The sequence below is a fragment of the Pteropus medius genome, unplaced genomic scaffold (genome assembly GCF_902729225.1).
Source record: "Pteropus medius unplaced genomic scaffold, Ma_sr-lr_union100, whole genome shotgun sequence".
NCBI classification, from domain to species: domain Eukaryota; kingdom Metazoa; phylum Chordata; class Mammalia; order Chiroptera; family Pteropodidae; genus Pteropus; species Pteropus medius.
In genome coordinates, this window is record NW_024354502.1 from 9,568,912 (window position 1) to 9,589,639 (window position 20,728).

The following is a 20,728-nucleotide window of genomic DNA, read 5'->3' on the forward strand; positions in this document are numbered from 1 at the left end:
ACGATGTATAAAAATCTGATTTTCATGGGACCTTGTTAACACTTTTTCTTTATCTTTGATTCTTTAACTTTTTTTTTTTTGGTTTTTCTCTAACTGAACTCTTTAACTTGATTCTCTTACTCTACTAAATTTATAATGAAATTGTGAAAAAATTAGAAAAAAAATGAATAAAAATGGATTTACTACTGATACTACTAATGCATGGCAACAGCTATGTCAAACTAGCTGACCATTAATGATATAAAAGTCTATAGGTAGGAAGACAGTTCTCTAAATTGTGTTTTCTATCAACATGTTTTATTTCCACAAAGACTATAATGGGAATAATCTGATTCTCTACTAAAGAAGTAAACACATCCTGTGAAATGAGTGTGCTTTAATAGCCTGCTATGGGAATAGAAACTTCTGAATTAGATGATGGATATTAGAAATATCAGGTGTTCATAGTTTAAACCAATTCACTCTTGAATGCAGCATCAAAGTAGATGGAATCAATTTTATTTGACAATAACTCATTCTCTAATCTTCTGTTAAAAGATAAACTGAGGTTTATAAAAAACTTTTAAGAGTATATTTGAGCAAAAAAACTATTCAAATTGGGCAATATAGAATCTAGCAGATAGGAGCTCTGAGGAGCTGTACAAAATGAAACTGTTATAGCCAGAAGAGAGTGGGAACGAGGAAGTTTTACTATGCAAAAAAGCAGGTTATTGCAAAGTTATTATTTCTTAGGGGATGGCAGGGGTCTATCAGGCAGATGACCTCACCAGTGCTGATCAGGCAACTCCTGACTGACTGACTGGTTTCAGATTCCATTTGTGAGAGAGCCGAATCTGTAATTAAGTCTCAATTTAGTGACATGGGACTTAACATAAGTGACTGACTGCCTTTTGAGCCTTTTTTCTGTTTGTAATAGTTTTTTTTCCTTTCTTCCAGGCCATGTATGTTCTTTATTCTCAGTGAAATCACTTCCTTGTTGCTCACTTCTAGTGAACCAATGCCCTGGTTCAGTGATTACCCAAGGCTTCTGTCCTTTGGTCCATGTTTAAAACCACCTCACTCTTCCTTTCCTTCTTCCCAAATGATCCTTCCCATAAAAACTTGTCACAGAGAGTTAATATGGTGCAATGGTTCAGGTTCTGGGACTAGATCCTAGATTTCCTCTAATTAGCTTCCTGACATTTTGAGTCAGTCTTAAGCTCCAATTTATTCATTCATAAAATAGGGATAAATCACAGGGAAAGCACCTACCATGATGACAGTGCCTAGTAACTGTCAGTGAATGGTAGCTGTTATTATCGTTTTCATGAGGCTTAGCAAGATAGAAGACCCTTCTCAAAGCCCAAATGAAACTGTTCTTGATTAATTATGGGTGGTTGGAAGAGGAATAGAAAGGCAGTATGATAAAGTGAAGTAAGGAATCTTAACTACAAGAGAAGTTTTACTAGGCAAGAGGACAGGAAGAAGGGGAGCAGGTCATATAAGTGTTTAAAATCTGCTCTTCTGTACTGGAGAAAAAACTTTGCAGTGATCAGTAATTGTTTTATATTATTGCCTCTCAATTGTCTTTACTATGTGATTGGGAAAACTGGTCGATCTTTCTGGACACTCCCTGTGCCTTCCTTGAGCAGATTAACATCTACTCACACCAGTTCCTTCACAGGCCTCCAGTGCCTCCTAAAACCAGCTTAGCTTCCCCTCCTGTCTCCCACCATGGAGTCCTTTACACAGTTGTAGTGCAAATCACATTGTATTGTTCTTAGTCTTACAATCTGGGCTGGATAAAGTTCTTGAGAACAGAGGTTTTGTTCAACATTGCAGTCTTCATGCCAAGGGCAGTTCTTAAGTCATAGGAGACACTTAAAATATTTTTGAATTAACATATAAACAAATTTAAATCTTTTAAGTGAGAGATTGAGAAAGATTGGGAGAGAAATAGGTAGGGGAATAGGTTAAAATAAAAAGTACACTTAAAATTTGTTGTCCCAGAGATGTGAATACTATATCGAAACATCATCTGCATCTTTACATTTTGGAAAGCTGCAAGCTTTATCAAATGATAGCCAACCGCTTCTGATAGCTTCTGAGGATATAAGGGAAGAGAAACAAGATTCCTGACCTCACAGAGCTCAAAACGTAGTGGAGGAAAAATGATGTTAACAAATAATAACAATATCATGTGGTTGATGCCACAAAATGCAAGAGGACATTTATTTAACTCAAGGTAAACAGGTCCCAGAAAGTATTTTTCTCAAACAGCATAATGTCTATGTTAAATCCGAAACTTGCACACAAAGAGAAGTGAAGGTGTAGACAGAGATGATCTCTGGTAAACATGTTCCATTTTTATCATGGATCTCCGAGTCCAGCACAAACTGGCTGCATAAGGAAGAGGAATGTATTAGCTCACAGAATTGAAGCGTTTGGTGGAGACTTCAGGAATGGGTAGGTCAAGAGGCTCAAATATTGTCTTCAGACACCTCTATTTCTATCTCTATCCCTACTTCTGTCTCTGTCTCTGTCTCTATTTCTATCATCTCTATCTCCCTCTCTCTCTCTATTTCTCTCCCTCTCTTTCTCTCCCTCTCTATCTCTGTCTCTCTCTCTCTGTCTCTCCCTCTCTCTCCCTCCCTCTCTGTCTCTGACTGTCTGTCTGTCTGTCTGTCTGTCTCTCTCTCTTGCCATCTATTTCTGTCTCTATCTCCTGGCTCTGCATTTCATTTTGTTGACCTCTTCTTTCTAGATTTTTACTAATGGAGACAAGACAGTCACCAGTAGCTGCAGATACTCATCCAAGTTACAATTTCACAAATCTTAATAGAATGAGAAAGCTCTGCCTTTCTAATAGCACCAATAAAACCAAGTTACATTGGTCTGGCTCATAATATGCCCATTTCTTAACAAGCCAGTGTAGCCAGAGAGATAAGCTGCTCTGCTGGATGTCTTGAGTCATTTGTCCACCTCTGGAATCTAGACAAGGTCAAGCTTAGCAATTCACGTGGCCTAAAATTGGGGAGTTGTGTCAGTGCTAGATGAAGGGAGGAGCTAATGCTAGAACAAGGCAGGGATGGACATCAGACAGGCAAAAACCATGTGTTTATTACACACACACACACACACACACACACACAAACACACATACCAGTGGACCTTAAACAATATCTCTTCTATATGTCTGTCTCCTATAATAAATGTATTATTAAATATTTAATATTACTCCCACATACATATTCTTATAGTAAAACATGCACTCATGTACATAAACACAAACACGGCAACTCACAAATTTTAAAACATTAAAATTTAACAATAAAGCTTTAAAAATTAATAACAACAAAAAGAGATACTTCTATAATGCCATAAATATCATGATATGTTTTTGTAGACTCTGTACTAGCCAACATGCTTTACATTTTGATTATTCATTAACTTATGTTACCATCTCTAATGCCCAGCCTACAGCTATTGCCATCAAGTGTGATTTGGGCATGGCTTATTTCCTGTATGGTTGTGAGCATTCATTTCACAGGGATCACTGTATTTTTTTTTTTAAATACAGACCATATTATTTATCTTCTTATTCCACAAATAAGAAATTAAGTCCAAAGAGGTTCAACACCATGCAAAATTTAGAGATTTAATGGTGGACCAATTTCCTTACATAAGACATCAAATGGCGTTTCTCACATAATGTAGTTCTGAACTAAACCATGTCACTTACCAATTCTGTACGTGAGAAGTAACAGTAAAGAAGGAAAGTAAAGAAGATCCAAGGGCCCCCTTTGCGGCTAATGTGAAAAGCTTTCATTATAAAACACATAGAATGCTATAAAACACAACAACATTTTATTTTCATTATTTTAAAGCAAGAGAAGACTTTATTTTCTAGTTTCATCATGGCTTAGACAAGGCTGTGGTCATTTTAGGGATTCTAATGAGCAGCAGTTTATGGGGAAACTTGACTACATTGAAAAACAAGGACCGGTACCTATTTTGTCCCTAAAAAATCTTGAAGAAATGTGACAAGGTTTTCATATAATATGTTTCTACCTCTGCTTTAAATACCAGAAAAAATGAGGGAATAATTAAAATGCGACATTTGGTTTCTACGTTTCAAAACCTAAGAACATTTAATATGACTAATTCAAATAAGGCTTTACACAAAGCTATCACTGTCCATGTGTTCTTAGTCATGCAAGAGAAGATACAGTGTAGTAATCTACATTAATTTACATTTATTCCAACATAAAGTGGGAAAATATAGGGGAAAAGTAAAAATCATTGCCATATTTTGTCAGTAAAAACAGTAATAGAACTAATATCAGTAAAATAACTCAAAATAATAAACAAAATATATATTCAATTTCTTTGTCAATTTATACACATGAATGTTTTGCTATTTAATATGGCCATTACACTACCAATAATATTTTACCATTAAAAACTTTAATAATATGTTTTCCTTTTCCTCTTAATGTATTTTCGAGCTCAAGAAACTATCAGCAAAAATATCAGATAGACATCTCCTACAGAAAATAATTCTAAAAATAGAATGAAATCTTAGATCTGTTTTACTTCTTGTGAAAGCCTCTAATTCTTGACTCCCTGGTTTATAGTTCATGCTACAGATATTCCTCCCTCTTTCTGGAAGTTGTTTTAATGTTCATAACTGACATAGATGATAGGTGTAAATTGCTATGATAAATAACTTTATATTTTTATTTTGGGGGTTATTTTAATTTTGCTCAGGAATGAACCAATATGCTTTGCGATGTGGTTTTAAGAGATCTTTGTCCTTCAGTCATTTTTCTTTGACTTTACCCACAATGCGTGTGTGTGTGTGTGTGTGTGTGTGTGTGTGTATCCGTGTAGGCATTCAGTTATGTTTTGTTCTAATTACAGAATTCTTCAGCAGTATACAGTACTCTAAAACTTTAACTTTCTAAAATGGATGTTTTGGGGGTAGATTAAGGTGACAATATAACACTGGCTAGGACTTTGAAGTGTTTAGAAATTCCTCCCCACAAGATAAGCCTGAAGCTGACTTTCAGCCAAGAGTCTGTAATTGCCTGAAAGTGTGATGTTTTCCATTTGTTTCTTCAAAGTTTCTTCTATTTTATCTACAGAGACAGCATTTCTTATTCCAAGACTCATCTTTTTCACAATGTTTTTCTACTGTAAAGAGAATTTTGAGGGTCTATCTCAGAGAAGGCTAATATGTTATGACTGGGATCAGCCAGCCAATCACTATCTAATTGCTTGTTAGATGTCTTTATAGTGCTTTTAGAGAAATGTAATTGCCACAGGTTAGCCGTCCTTAGACAGGATGAACCCCTATGAAACTATTAGGAAACAATACAAGCTTAATGTGTTTTTAAAAGCCAAATGGAAAGAAATGAAACAAAATATAATAATTGCAGTTGCATCGAAAAAGTCGGTGGGAAGTCAGCTATAGTTTATAACAATGATTTTCTTAAAAAGCTTTATTGAGGTATATTTTTCATATCGTAAAGACCCCCCATATCAAGTGTATGACTCTTACTGAGTGGTACCACCATCACCACCAGTCCGTTATAGAACATTTTCATCCCCTCAAGAAGATTCCCGAATGACCACTTACAATAAATCGCCATTCCCTCCCCCCAGGCAGTCACTAATCCTTCTGTATCCAGTAAATTGCTTTTTTCAGACATATCATATAAATGGAATCATACGATATGTGGTTTCTTGTGTCTGGCTTCTTTCACTTAATAATGTTTTTGAGATTCATCCATGATGCAGCATCTGTCATTATTTGTTTCTTTTTATTGATAAACAATATTCCATTGAATGGAATGATTTTTAATGGGAACCACATTTTGCAACTATGTTTTTCACAGTGCCTTAGAAGCTGTAAAGGTTGGTGGATGAATTAATCCTTGTTTCCCCAACAATCAGTTACCATGAGAGACTCTACGAAAAAAAAAAATGGCTTGAAAACCATTGACCTATGGGATGTTGCACAGTTCATTCACGCAGTAATTCAACAAATTTTTATTGAGGTTCCTATTATGTAACAGATACTATGCTTCCCATTGAGAGGATAATAGGGAATAAGGGAGATGTAGTGTCTGTGCTTATGGCCCCCATTATGGTACTTTAGGAGAGATGGGCTTTAAACGAATAAGCAAATATGTTTTGGATGAAATCGAGACAAGTGCTACTGTACAAAAGTACAGGGTGCTGCAAGAATGAGTAACGGTGGCATCCAGCCTAGTCTGCGGCTCAGGAAAGATTTCCCCGCGGGAGTTGTATTTAAACTGAGATCTGAAGGACAAAATATTTGGACAGGTTTACTAAAAATAAGGAAGAGAGGTTTCTGCTCAAAGAACAGATTTGGGAAGGATTGATGCATTCAGGGAGCTGAAAGGACGCCAAGGCGGCAGAGTGCAGCATCGGCGGTGATGTGGGGATGCGCATGATGCAGGAGAAGGCTTGGACAGCGTAGAGAACAGCCTGAGCGGGGCTTCGTGGCCACTGTAAAGATCTGAGATTTTATCTGGGGGGCAAAGGATGCCATTGAAGTGTTTGAAGCGAGAGAGTGATGATCGCCTACGTGTTTTCCAAAAATATGACTCAGACTGTTGTGAGGAGAATGGACAACCGAACAACTACCATATTGTAGCAGATTGGTAGAATGAGCTCACTATTAAGACATTTTATATATATTTGTTCCTTGATAATTACTGTATTTCACTCTCCCCCTCTCCCCCAGAACTGTGCCTACCATAGATATTCTTCCAGAAGACTTAAAATCAGGATCTTAAAAAGACATCTGCATTTCCATGTCATTGCAGCACTATTCACAATAGTCAAGATTTGAAAACAACCTAAATGTCCGTTGATAAACGAGTGCATAAAGAAAGTGAGTCGTATACATACAATGGGATATTATTCAGCTTTAAATAAGGAAATCCTGCCATATGCCACAACACGGGTGACTTTGGAAGACATTCTTCTAAGCGAAATGAGACAATCACAGAAGGACAAATACTGCACAATTTGACTTATATGAGGTATCTAAAATAGTCACAGTCATAGAAGCAGAGAGTAGATTGGGGGTTTCCAGGGACTGGGAGAAAGGGAAACGGGAAGTTGTTCAATGAATGTAAAGTTTCAGGTATGCACAATGAATTAGCTCTAGAGATCTGCTATACAACACAGTGCCATAGTTAACAGTACTGTATTGTACACTTAAAAAATTGTTAAGAGGGTAGATCTCATGTCAAATGGTCTTACCACAATAAAAAAGTAATTGTCAAATAAATGATAATAGACAACATTCCTGAATTTAGAAATAGCTTACTTCTCTTAGAAGAGATTCTCGATTACCTCAATACTGAAGTTATTTTTGATCATTTGCTTGCTAATATGTTTTATTGAGTCAGAGAGAAATGAGAGCTAGCATGCCTAAAATAATAAATAACCTTGAATTTGGGCAGGAAACATATGCTTCTCCCATCCTGCGTCATAGCAAGAGAAATGGTGAGGATTCTGAGGCAATTCACAGTAGATCTACCTCACATAGGATAATGCTAACTTCTGTTCAATTAGAAGTACAAATCCATTCTCACCACAGAACAAAACAAAACAAAACAAAACCCCAGCAAAATAAACCGTTGATCACTTGAAGAAGAATATAGAGAATCAAATAGTCTTTCCTCACGTCAAAATGATTCTGGGCTTCTGACTCTTGCTACTAGTAAAACTGTGTGGAGGAATATTATTAAATCGTGGTTGCTTAGCATCTGCTGAGTGATGTCTTCCTTCATCTGCCTTGAAATTGGTTCTTTCATCTCCAAACTCTGCAACATATAAAAACATTTCCCTCTGCCCTGGACTATCTATCTAGTTGCTAGAAACAGATTCCAAAACCCACTGCTGACATATTTACCAGGAGCACTAGTTACACTGTCCTCTCAAAGCAGGGAACTAACATCTCAAGGTAGCAAACCTGTGACAACCTTTATTATCAGTGCTGGGTTTTTTTTTTTTGTTTGTTTGCTTTTGTTTTTTGTTTTTTTTTTCCTTTTAATCATTTAGAAATTCTTTTAAAACATCCATGAACTATTTCAGAATTTATTGTGTGAAAAATCTTGGCTACCTACTTGCCTCCATTCATCAAAAACTTGGAATGGGTTTCTACCAAGCATGAAATGTCCCTTTGGAATTTTACTAGTGGATTAATGGTGCTAATAAACATTTGGGGCAAACCAAGTGAAAATGGTGGGATGTTTATTAGACTCTCTCCTAAGAACCTGTTAAAAATAAATGGAATCATTTAATGATTGAATGTACTTGTTTACATTTCAAAGCTGATTAACTTAAGTTTAATCTTTGTTTTCTTTCATTAAATGCTATGTAAGTTCTCTGTCATTACTTTAATTAGATGCATTAATAAGGTTTTAAGATACTTCTGCACAGAACTATATGCAAATTCAGGAAAATAAACCTGAATCCGGTTAGGTATAGTCTTATTTCTAATGTGTTAACTGAAAACCAGTTACTTTTTTTTTTTTTAGTCATTTTAATATATTTTTTAATGTATGTATGTGAGTGTTCACTAAACTCAATAAGAAACCTTAATCCATTTTAGTTCTCCTTTGGATCTCTAGATTGTACAGAACCTCTCAGAAGAAATTAGAGATCCTTACCTGCATTTCACATAATTAAACTAAATACTATGGTGCTGAGAATAAAAACAAGAAATTAAACAAGCATGGATTGGCCCCTATAGGAGAGAAAGAAGGCTGCATATATACCTATAAGATAAATTCCTGTTTAAGAAGATGCATTTCTTATTTATCTCAAAAGAGAACTGGAAATTTATTTTGGAATCAGCTGTCTCTTCAGAACCGAATGAGTACTTAGAAGCTCTTGAATTGTAAACCATGGTTAACCCATCTGAGATTTGGAAGGACACTGGATTCTTTGGCTTAAAATTTAAGATAGATGTGAAAACTTTGCACAGCTAGATTTGTTGTTTGAATTACATTGTATTTGACCAATCGTTTATGCAGGGATTCACGTGTTTACACATAGAAATAATAGAACCATACAAAAAGCGTTTTAGTATTCAGTGTTTTAAGATTTGTCTTGAGCCTTAATGGGGATTTCTAACTTTCATTTTATTAATGGCAATTTTATATGCATTGATGTAATTTTCTTTCATTTGAGAATTATCTTTTTCTTACACACCTGCATAAAGGAACTTGAACACATAAACTAAGATTTATAAATATGTAATTGGTAGCATATATCAGCATGAACTATAAGGTTCTCTTAACAAGCATTATATAATAAATGACACCTATTAAAATGGTCTAATTAGTTTTAAGTATTTAACCAGCATTAACAGGGAGATTCAAAACCCAGCCTACCTAGACTGCATATTACCTTATAATGACTTAGAAGTAATCAGCTTTCCCAGATGGCTTCACAAGGAAGAGAGGAAATAAAAATAAAACAGTTTTAGAACCAGGTAACTAATTATACACAGGTTATTTGTAAACAGCTTCTCTCCTTTGAACAAAAGAAATAAGCTTGGCTGAACTAACTGAAGCTCTCATTGCCAAACCCACAACAGAACCATTTTCTTAGAAGAATAGTCCTATATTGTGGATGTAGTGATGAGTAAGACAACAAGCTGGGCAGTGATCAAAAACAAACTGATATTCGCTCTAGCTAATTTGAATGGCTGGGCTTTAGGGCAGCTGGGCTAAAATTTGTTTTTTTGTTTTTTTTTTTAGAACAGAGGCCTTTGTGTGAATTCCCATGTGAGGCTGGATTGCAAACAACTACACTCTCCTGGACCTCCTTTCTAGTAGCTATAGATTTTCAAAGAGGTCTTTGCTTCCGTCGTTCTTTCCTGTTTGAAAGGTTTTCAAAATCCTTATAAATGCAATTGGAGAAATTGAAAATTTTGTGCCACGTTTTATGTCTTCCTTGGCAGTAGACTCTGTTTCAAAGTAATTTTTGGAGTCAAATCAGACCAGTGTTTTCTTGGAAACTAATTGTATATTTTGTGAGTTCATTTTGTTTCTTATTATATTAATTGCAGTTCTGTAGTAGTCAGTAGTGGTATTTACGTCAGGTATTGAGTTTGTACTTGACCCTGGCTCTCACTTATCACACTACCCTTATGATGTATATATTATTACCCAGAGATAAGAAGACTCAGACTTGCAGAAGTTAGGAACTTATCCAAGTTAAACAGCTAGCAAATGGGAAGGTGGGAATGGGTACACCTCTGTCTGACTCCTACACTCCCTGCTTTTAATTATGACGTTACAGAAGAAAACATTTTCCTAATCTTCCCTTGTTCTGTGAATAAAAAATTGACTGCTCCAGATGACAGGGATTCTGAATACAGTGAAGGCTGGTTATATGAAGGACAAAATGCGGAAAGAAGGTTCTCTCTCCACTGTGTTTACAATCTATATTATAACCACAATTATGTTTATCTTCCTCAAACTATTACATATATATGTATATGTGTGTGTGTATATATATATATATATATATATATATATATATATAAATATGTATCTCAAACATCATAAAATCCCCCCAAAATCAATAATTTTTAATTAACTGCTTGACATACATCTATAATAATTTTTCCTACTTTTTTTGGCTGCTCACTCTTTGTCTTTTTATTAGACAAGGAATTTGTTTCTGTAGTGAATCAACATATATTAGAATTTTTCCTCTAGCATGACTGATGTTTTCTTCGATTAATAGTTCAGAAAATTTTGTTTCTTCTCCACTACTTGATATCGCTTAATGTCAAATACCTCTTAGAATATATGTTAAATTTTGAAAAAAAATCAAGATTTTTTTCATATGTAAGCTGCAAGATTTGAAATAATTTTCCACAGAGTAGCTTCTGGCCCTAATCAATTATTCTCTTTATTTGGGACTGTTTGCCATATGTTATCAAATATCTTAACAGAACCCTGAAATGTACATTTTGTGTGACATTTCCTGACTTTTAAATGTTAGCAATGAATTCAGGTTTTTAAGAGACACTATGAGTATAAACAAAATTTGTCAGTCTACACAAAGGAAAATGAAGACATTACATTTTATTTAACTTTTACTTTATATTATATTTATTTTTTATTTTATTTAAATTTTGTTTTTATTTCTTGGCATTTTCAGTTTTGTAGTTTTTTTCACACCCTGATACTAAACATTTTTTTAAAGTAAAATTTTATTACTTTGTACAAGTATATAACTTAGAATGCTCACATTGCCATTTTATACATTTATAATGCTCACATTTGTTGCCAACATGGAAATGTAGAAGGAATAAAAAGGGGTAAAATATCATTTAAATTGGAATATGGCCAATATATTCACCCACAGGATAGGACACAGCTGGAGAGAAACAGAATGAAGCCCTCTAACGCATGGAGCAAGAGCTGGGGTCCTATTTGCCAGTGTTTAAGACTAGCACTCAATTTCCCCACCCATTTATGAAAAAATATTCTTGGCAAACCAGAATGAATGTCCTAAATGTGATGAAAAGGGTATCTACCAAAAAATTAGCACCGAACATTACATTGAGTGTAACATATTGAAAGCTTCTCCATGATATTAGGAAATGGGTAAGGACATCATCTGTTCTATTCAACATTGTATGATGGACTTTCAAGAGGGTGGCCCATTCAACTCTTTTTACCCTATTCTTCTCCAGTTTCTCCTCCATTTTTTTCCTGAAGCTACTAAAGGGATATATTGGCTATGATTCTCTATCTCAGGGTTCCAAAAAAAGCTTTCATTTGAAAACAAACAAACAAACAAACAAACAAACAAAACAAAACTCTCAACCCAAACACAAAAATAAAATTGTAAAAATCTTCAAAATTACTGCCTCAATTGCCATTATTATAGTGTATTCCTTTTCCATTGATACAAATGTATCCGATTGTTTTTATTACCTTTATCTGAATCCTCTCCTCTTTTTCTGTATTCCTCTTAAATTTTAGTAATCAAATGCTGCACTAAGGCCCCAAATAATTCCATAAAAAAACAAAATTCAAAAACTACATATTTTAAAATTACCTTTAAATAGTAATGTTTACTTATTATTCTAGGTGGCCCATCCACTGCAGGTTTCATCTCTCTCTTTTTTTGGCTTAAATAAAGAATGAATATATAAATGATAAATGAAATGTCTTCATTTCCTCAATTGCTAGTTGTTTGCTACTGCATAACAAATTACCCAAAAATGTAGTGTCTAAAAACTACAAACATTTATGAGTTCATGATTTCTGTGGGTCAAGCATTCAGAAGTAGCTTAGCTGGAAGGTTCTCATAGAGCGTAGTCAGGGTGTTGGCCTGGGCTTCAGTCATCTCAGGACTTAACTAGAACTGAAGGATCTGCTTCCAGGATCACTCACGTGGCTGTTGGCAGGGGGCCTCAGTTACTCAGCGCTGTTGATTAAAGGCCTGTCTTCAACACATGGCAGCTGGGTTCCCCCAAAGGAACACATACAAGAAGTAAAGCAAAATGGAAAGCAAGCAGAAAACTCAGTGTCATTTATGACCCAGTCTTAGAAGGGACCCATCAACCATTGTTGCTGTGTTCTATTGGTCATACAGATTTAGAAGGGAAATACACAAGAGGATGAAAACCAGGTTGGCTACTACACCTGATGAGGTGAATTCCTTTCATACTTTATCTTAAATGCTCTTTTTGTCTTGGACACAGTCAGTGAAAACTAAAATAGATGACTCCCAAAAGTCTGTTACAATTCATATCACAGTCAGCCATCTTCATAAATTTTTAAGTGGTTTTCCAACTGGCAAAAGAAGGCAATACTTACATTTAGATATATGTCTAAGTATGTTAAGCCTGATTTTAAAATCATTTCTCAACATGGAAGGACTTGATATTAGATTGCAAGTAATAATTTTACATCGACATTAAAAAAGCAATGGATGAAAGTTTTATATTCTTTTAGAATAAGCGAAATCTGTAGTGGATAGTGTGCAAAATTTTGTCACTTTGTAATTCAAATGAAACAAACAAAACCCAGACTTATTCTGAGTGTGTTAACTCAACCTGAGCCTATAGCCCAGCTACTGACTCGGCCATAATTAAGTGCTAATCACATGGGTATGCTGTTTTGTGAGGCAGTAAACCAGTTTCCTGAGAGGATAAACATGAAGTTGAAAGCCTGCAAGATTAACCTATCAAGGAACTGCAATTTTCTTTTAGAAAAAGAGCAGACCTATCTGTTTTTGCTGTTAGAATATGAGCGAGAAATCCTAAAAAGTGAATGAAAGAGTTATTATCAAAATTGGCTAAGGAGAGGGGGCATTGCTGAATGTAGAAAAGTGTTTCATATGCCTGCAGTCTCTATGTTAAGTAACTTCTGTAGAATTCAACAATAAATGTATTTGTCTACTTGTCAAATACTTTCTATGTATAAAACATCTTTTATACAAGCACTTAAACTCCTAAGCGTTAGAGCTGAAATGAGCTACAAATTTCATCTGGTCTACCACTCCTATGCCATCCCACTTACACTAAGAATTTTATAGAGGAGCAAAACAAGATTCCAAGAAGTTAAGCAACTTGTCCAAAGCCACATATCTAATATAGAAGAGTGATTAAAATTCAAATTCCAGTTGGCTTGAAATTCAATCCTAGTTACACATATACTGTTGACCCCGGGAGATTTAAACTCTGTACACTTTGAATTGTTAATCAGTAAAACAAGAAAATAATCCTTTCCACATTCACAAATTTTACAGATACGAGGCAGGCAATGGGGATATACTGCCCTCGAAAAGTTTTTGTCTCTGAAGGAGATAAAGGCAAGTGCTGTGGGAACACAGACCCCCCAATTCAATTTGTCAAAGTTATCACATAAAAACTTTGCATAACAATGGGAGCCTGAAGAGGAAGATAGTGATCTAGCATAGCATGTGCAAAGGCCTAGAGATTACAGGGAGCATGACATGCAAGAAATGGCAAAGCTGAACAAGGCTGGAATACAGATGGCAAGCCGGGGTGTTGTAAGGACCGACCGAGAAAATTAAAGTAAAGGGTTTAGCATGGTGCCCAGCCTATGATAAATACTTGGTAAATGATAGTTCCTGTCACTGACTTTAATATCATTATTACTAGACATTAAAACTACAATTGGAAATCCAATTCAAGTTGAATTTACCTCCGATTTTTAGTGTCTTTTTAAAAAATATATCAAATGATTTACTGTAGATGTTTTTCCAGTGACATTTATTGAAGGCTTGCCTGCTTCTTACCAGGCCTTGTTCTGCTCTAAGCACTGGGAATTCGTTAAAGAAAAGTGTGGACAAGGAAATAGATTTTTAACAAAACTAGGAAAATAGATAAATAAATGAAATATAGTTGGAGGTTTCATGAGAATGAGGAGTGACAAAGTGAGAGTGGAATGTCAGGGAGGCCATGTGATGTCAGCTAAAGGTAACCGAAAAGATAGCATTAGAGCTGAGACTTGAAGGATGAGCTGAAGCCAGCCAGGCAAACACCCAGGAGAAGAGCATGTTAGGCAGAGGTTCTGACAAGGACCCAGCCAGACTTGAGTCAAGAAGCTTTGCCTGCAATGAGGAGATGTTGAGAGGGCATTAGGAGTCAGAGGATAGAGTGCAGGATTTAAAGGGTGTAAAGAGCTCCTATGTGGTCTGATGACTGGGTTTTATTTTATGTAATTGAAGCGCTTTAATCAGAGGTGTGATATGATCTGATTTATACATTAAAATAGAGCTTCTGAACTGTGGCACTATTTGCATTTTGGGCCAGATAATTCTTCATTGGGGGGAGGGGCTAGCATGTGAAATTGTAGGATCTTTATAGTATCCCTGGCCTCTACCCATTAGATGCCAGGAGCAGCACCAAGTGGTGCAGATCAAAGTTGTGTACAGATATTGCTAAATGTCCCAAGATGGGCAAAATTTCTCCCAGCAGAGAACCACTGTCTAAATTTATATCTTTATTCACTTTGTGGAAAATTGGCTAGGGAAGTGGAACTGAGGGGAGAGCAAGTGTATGAGCAAAGAGACTACCATGAGCCTATTGTGGTAATCCAGGGGAGGAAAAATGACTCAGTGGTGGAGCAGCAGACTTTGAGAGAAGGGGTGGCATATAGAATATATTTTGGATAGTCAGAAAATATTTGGGAGATCAAACTGACACAACTTGGGTGACACGTCAACCATACATCTTGACATGTCCTAGAGAGACCTGGTTTGCCCTTATTTTCCTGGCATAATTATTAATAGTTTCTTATATCAGTTTCAAAAGTGTCTTCATTCAGACAGTAAATTGCATGCTTGCACTAGTAATAGTTGAGTGATAGGTCAGAGATGTCTACTGTATTTTCGATATTATCTCTTTAAGTGCTTTTCATTTTCAGTCTATCGCATATGATGGAATAAAGAGAACATAAGTAAATATGTATATGGAGTAAGGAATAGAGTAATTCAGAGAAGGAGAGAAGGGAAATATTAAATACCTTAGTCTAGCCATTTGCAGTGTATTAAATATAGCTTTATGGTTAATGAGATGATTTGCTCAAGATCCCAAAGATAATTGGTGTAGACAAGGGCTGCAATGAGAGTCATCTAATTATTCCAGTTTATATCATAGTATTTAGATGCTACGTGTTAAAATCCAATGAGTTACCCTAGCACTTTCAACATACTAGCATAATTTATCAATGATTCACTTTTCTCAGTCTCAGTAAATTAAGAAAAATATTTTCATACAAACTGAAGGAAGAAGAATAATGTTCAGTGCCACACCAGAGATACCGAAGGAGCACTTATATGCTGTTAGTCATTATTGTATATTGATGTAATTATATACTATTTTCCATTATTGTGTATTAACTATTTGTGTGTGTTCTACAGCTTGAAGCATGATTTGAAGATTTATAGAAAACTTAGCTTTACTATGTTGCCCCTATAATTAGTATCTATAGAGAGTGCTTATAATTGGTGATTTAATACATGAACTTAGGAATCTGAAGAGTCTGGGATTAAACCCTGATCTGTCCCTTAGGTCTTTCTAACTCTCTGTGTCTCAGTTTGTTTATCTGCAAAATGGATATAAAACAATACTTACATCAAAAGATAAATCTTCCTTTCTCCCTTTAAAGTCATAGATATTTTTGGACCACAGAGAAACATAAAAAAATTCTATTATTATTCCTTTATTTACAAGAAGGTAGCTTATGAGATTTAGAGTTAAAGGACTTGCCCAAAGTCACGCAGTGCATGGCAGAGCTCAGACAAGAATGTGATTCTTAGCTCCTCGTTTTTTATGCTCTCTCAACAATTCCATGTTATCCCTGTGTAATAGGTCTAGTGTATTTATTTCTCTAATTTACTTTTTGGTTTCAACAAAATATAATAGAGCAGAAACATCTCTTTTTATTGCTATGGTAGATGAAGTAAAAAGGTAATTCAAATTTAGAATTATCACTTTTTATTTATTTATTTATTTATTTAGGCTAGCCAGCCTTTCCCAGGTTAGCTTTAAGTATATCAGGAAACTAAAGTATATATATATATCAATAGTAGGTTTGCCTAGGGGAGATTTAGTTCATTCTAATTGGCCAAACACTTTGAATTCATTTCTACTAAACAGGCCTTTGATATGGAGAAATTTATTGCTCTTCTTTTTTTCCATCTAGAAGATAAATACAGCCTGAGACCAGAAGAGACTTCTTGTAAACCCAAGAAGGTTTTCAGATTGATGGGTTTTTATTTGTCCTAATTCGCACTGAGCTTTAGTCCTGACCCACTCAGTGGGTTTCAAATATATTTTATTTTACTTTACTTTTACATTTTTCTTTGGGCAGCTGACCTGAGTCTCTTTTTGTTTCTTTACTAATCTGTGTTAACGGCATATTGTTTAAACCAAAGGATTAAGTGGGGAGTAGGTATTGCTCAATACATTTGCCAGAAACTGGGTAGGCCAGCTTGCCTCTGTTCACGGAAAGCATGAGTATTTTACAATTTATTCTGGGAAAACCTATGAACCCATACAAAGGAACTACTTGCTAACTTAGACTACGTGGTCCTTTGGTCACCACAAAGGACTATTTAATTAGAACCTCCATTGAATTATAACTGAAAACAGTGTTGGGTGCTCACTCGCAAATGAGAAGTTGGGTAACAGTCTCTTGATAATCCTTTTTTGATCAGTTCTGTATGTGCTTCATTTTTAAATTTCTGTCTTCATTACTTTATTTTATTCATAAAGTCTAATTATAATTCAGCCCCATGCTAACAGAGGTCTTTTGAAGAATCCCTTTTCTCTCCAAGCATCTTGACCAGCTGAGTTTCCTCTGTTTTCTACACTTATTTCATGTTTAATGTTGCATCTCCATGGCTGCTGCTTCATCTCTCTCTATCTTCCCTTGAATAATGTGGATTCCACGTAATGAAATATTACCTCCCCCTTCCTAATACTTCGGTTCTAACTAATGTGAACTGATATCACAGCCACAAACACCCATCTCTATCTTGATACCTCCACCTCCACCTCCACCTATTATAAATTAGCTTATTCTCTACCTCGGCCCACGAGAGCCTAACTAAAGGTGTTAGTCATTCATATAACAAACTAAGCATTTGCTCCATACATAGCACCATGAATACAAAGAGGAACAAAACATGATCCATTTAGCATAGGAGACATGTGGCTTACTAAGGACAGAGCTAAAGCTAGAGGAATCAAGAAGACTAGAGACATTTGTGCTGTACACTGTAAACATAGTTGATTTACATGCATCACCTACTTTTTTGCTAAATGTCATTCTTAGTCAATTCGGAGACTCTACTGGGCAAAATGTGGAGAATTATTCTTGTTATGATCTTTGGCCAGAATGTTAACACACACCACATTGCTAAAGATTTCTACATTTATCCTGGGAAAATCATATCATTAGAAATGTTTGTAAATTTGCCAGGCATTTTGCAAATGATACTATTCTTTGTATAAAGTGAGCTTTGATCAATATAAAAGAGGAGAAACATTTAAAGAACTGTTCAAACAACTGTCAGCACCAACCCTTCTATTTAGTAAGACCTAGGGAATTACGGTAATGAGAAAATAATGCATTGTTTTATATTCCTATTTATTTTTTTGTTTAGTTTCTTAGTGAATATAGTTTGTATATTCCAAGGAAAGCAATCTAAGGTAGGGCTTTCAAACTGTTCCTGGAGGCTAAGTGGGGCTCAAAAGTTAACTGATAAATGAGTAAAGTTAACTAAGCTTTAGGCATTTTTGTGAAATTGATAGTTGTTTTTACATTTTAAGTTTTACATAAGAATTTGAATTATGTTTCTGAATCCAATCCCTTATTCTCTTTATTTAAGGTATTATTACTTCATCCAGTAAGAATGTGTTTTCCCAAATGACATCAATAACCATGCCAGAAAGAGTTCAAATGTTGTAACTACTAGGCATAAATTGAATTAAATTTTTCTTACAACGATCAAGAGCATTTTTAAAGAGAGAGCAATATTGCTGCAACTCTTCAAATTTTCATTCACTGCTTTTTTATTTTTTACCCTAGTATATACTTTATTTTAAAAATTTCATTTAGTATAATTCTTAGATTCAAAACCCCAATTCCAGGATATTTTTGCAGGTTTAAACTAATTAAATACTAAGGTGAGATATTGAGGGACATATCTCTAGAAAGGAGTTTTTCTAACAAAGTTTTCCCTCTCTTTCTATTTATTCAATATAGTTCTTGCTAAAGCAAGATGATTGTCTGTTAGAAATATGAAGATAGGGAGATGAGGAAATAGGCCTCCTATAATTTCTTATAGACCTCCCTTTTTATTTGTATGACCTATCAAAAGACTTCTACTTGTCAAGGGTCCAATGACCACAAAAAATTTTGTTATGTCACATCTTATAGTAAGAATATTTATATAATTTATATCTTTCAACAACTTTTAACACAGTAGGTTTTTAAAAGATGTCATAGTTTACTAGAATTGATGAAGAACAGAAAAATGAAATATGGATTAAATCTATGTTACTTTCTGAGTCATTTTCATACTAAAAGAAGAATTAGCAAATGACTTCTGAATTGCTTCTAATTTCTCAAACATTGATGAGCATTTGTGATTAATTTGGTTGTACATTTTACCTAGCATGAATAGGAATTTGAAAATAAATTTGAGTTTTGCTTAAAAAATGACTGCAGAAAAGCTTTCTGGATGTGCTAGTAATCAGGACATTTATTGATGACTCTTAGTAGCAAGTAATGTTAATCCAGCTTGATTCAGTTTAGGCGTTAAGGTTTTATTGGCTTATCTGATCAAAATGCAGGGTCTTAGAGACAATTAGGTCCATAGGCAGAAATTCTTTCCAATTTCAGACTATTTTTTTAAAGTAGGGCAGGAAATGTTTGATATTACGATTGTGGTAATGATTTTCCAAATGAATACATATTTCAAAATAGATCAAATTACACACTTTAAATATGTGCAGTTTAAAGTACTTAGATTATATCTCAATACATTTGTAAAAAGAAAAAAAAAAAAACATGAGAGCAAAGGGAAGAGAAATAAGATAGAAAAGGTCTCAAGCTTATACTCCCCAATTTTGCCCTCCAAGGAAATCGAGATCTGCATCTCTTGGCCAAAATCCCAACTGATCGAATTGGTGTAACATTAGTCAAAAGCCCTTGCTAGCCCATAATTGTGACCAGAGAGGTGAAATCTTTAAGAAAATGGCCACTCCAGTCTCATCCATGTGGTTAGAAAAACATTTCCCCCTCCTCCTACAAAAAAAGAAGTGTTATTGTGATCAGAAAAAGTAATATAGATGCCCTACATTTGAACCTATGATTTTCATGGGCAAAACATTTAAGTAAATGTTAAGACAGCAGAATTAAAAAGTTTTGCTTAGAGGAAGGTTAGAAAAAGTTATAGCTTTTAATTTTTTAATATCAAAGAATTCAAAATCTATGGATTTCTAAAATATTAGAAACATTGGTGAAAAGTTGTCATCTATTTTCTCAGGGCAAGCCAATTTGTAGGAAGGGAAGTGGTTGGGGTAAAAGAAAAGACCAATGTTAATTATGAAAATATATTCTTCTCAAGATTTAGATTTAAAGATTAGTTAACTGTTACTTCTTAAGGGTCTCAATAACCTAGGTAAATATTGCTATTTGAGTAAAAGCCAAACTTTGCTGAGAAATTGAGGAATGCAAAGTGGCAGAACACATAGATATATAGTGTTTCGGTCTTTTCCTGACTTGAAAAATAATAGTAAAATATGGTGAACACCAATTTGGGGGGAAGATAACGGTTCAGTCTGTACAATACCTTTTGGTTTCTTTCTATTGTCTTTTCCTTGAGAAAGGTCTGAGTCATTAGCTGATAAAGGCAAAGGGAGAAATAAAAGATAAAGAAGAAGACTAATGTTTTTTGATCTATTATGAGATGGACCGTTTAAGAGTTTATGTACGTCATCTTCTTTAACACTGACCACCTTGTGTTTTTATCCTAATTTTACAAACAGAAACTGAGCTTTAGAGAAATGAATTCAATTACCCATATTTAATCAACCTAGTAAATGCTAAATCTCTCGAACTTCAAAGCCCATGTTTTTGTCTTACACCAAGGTGTTTGCCATTTACAATAGGGCCGAGTAAGGAAAACACAG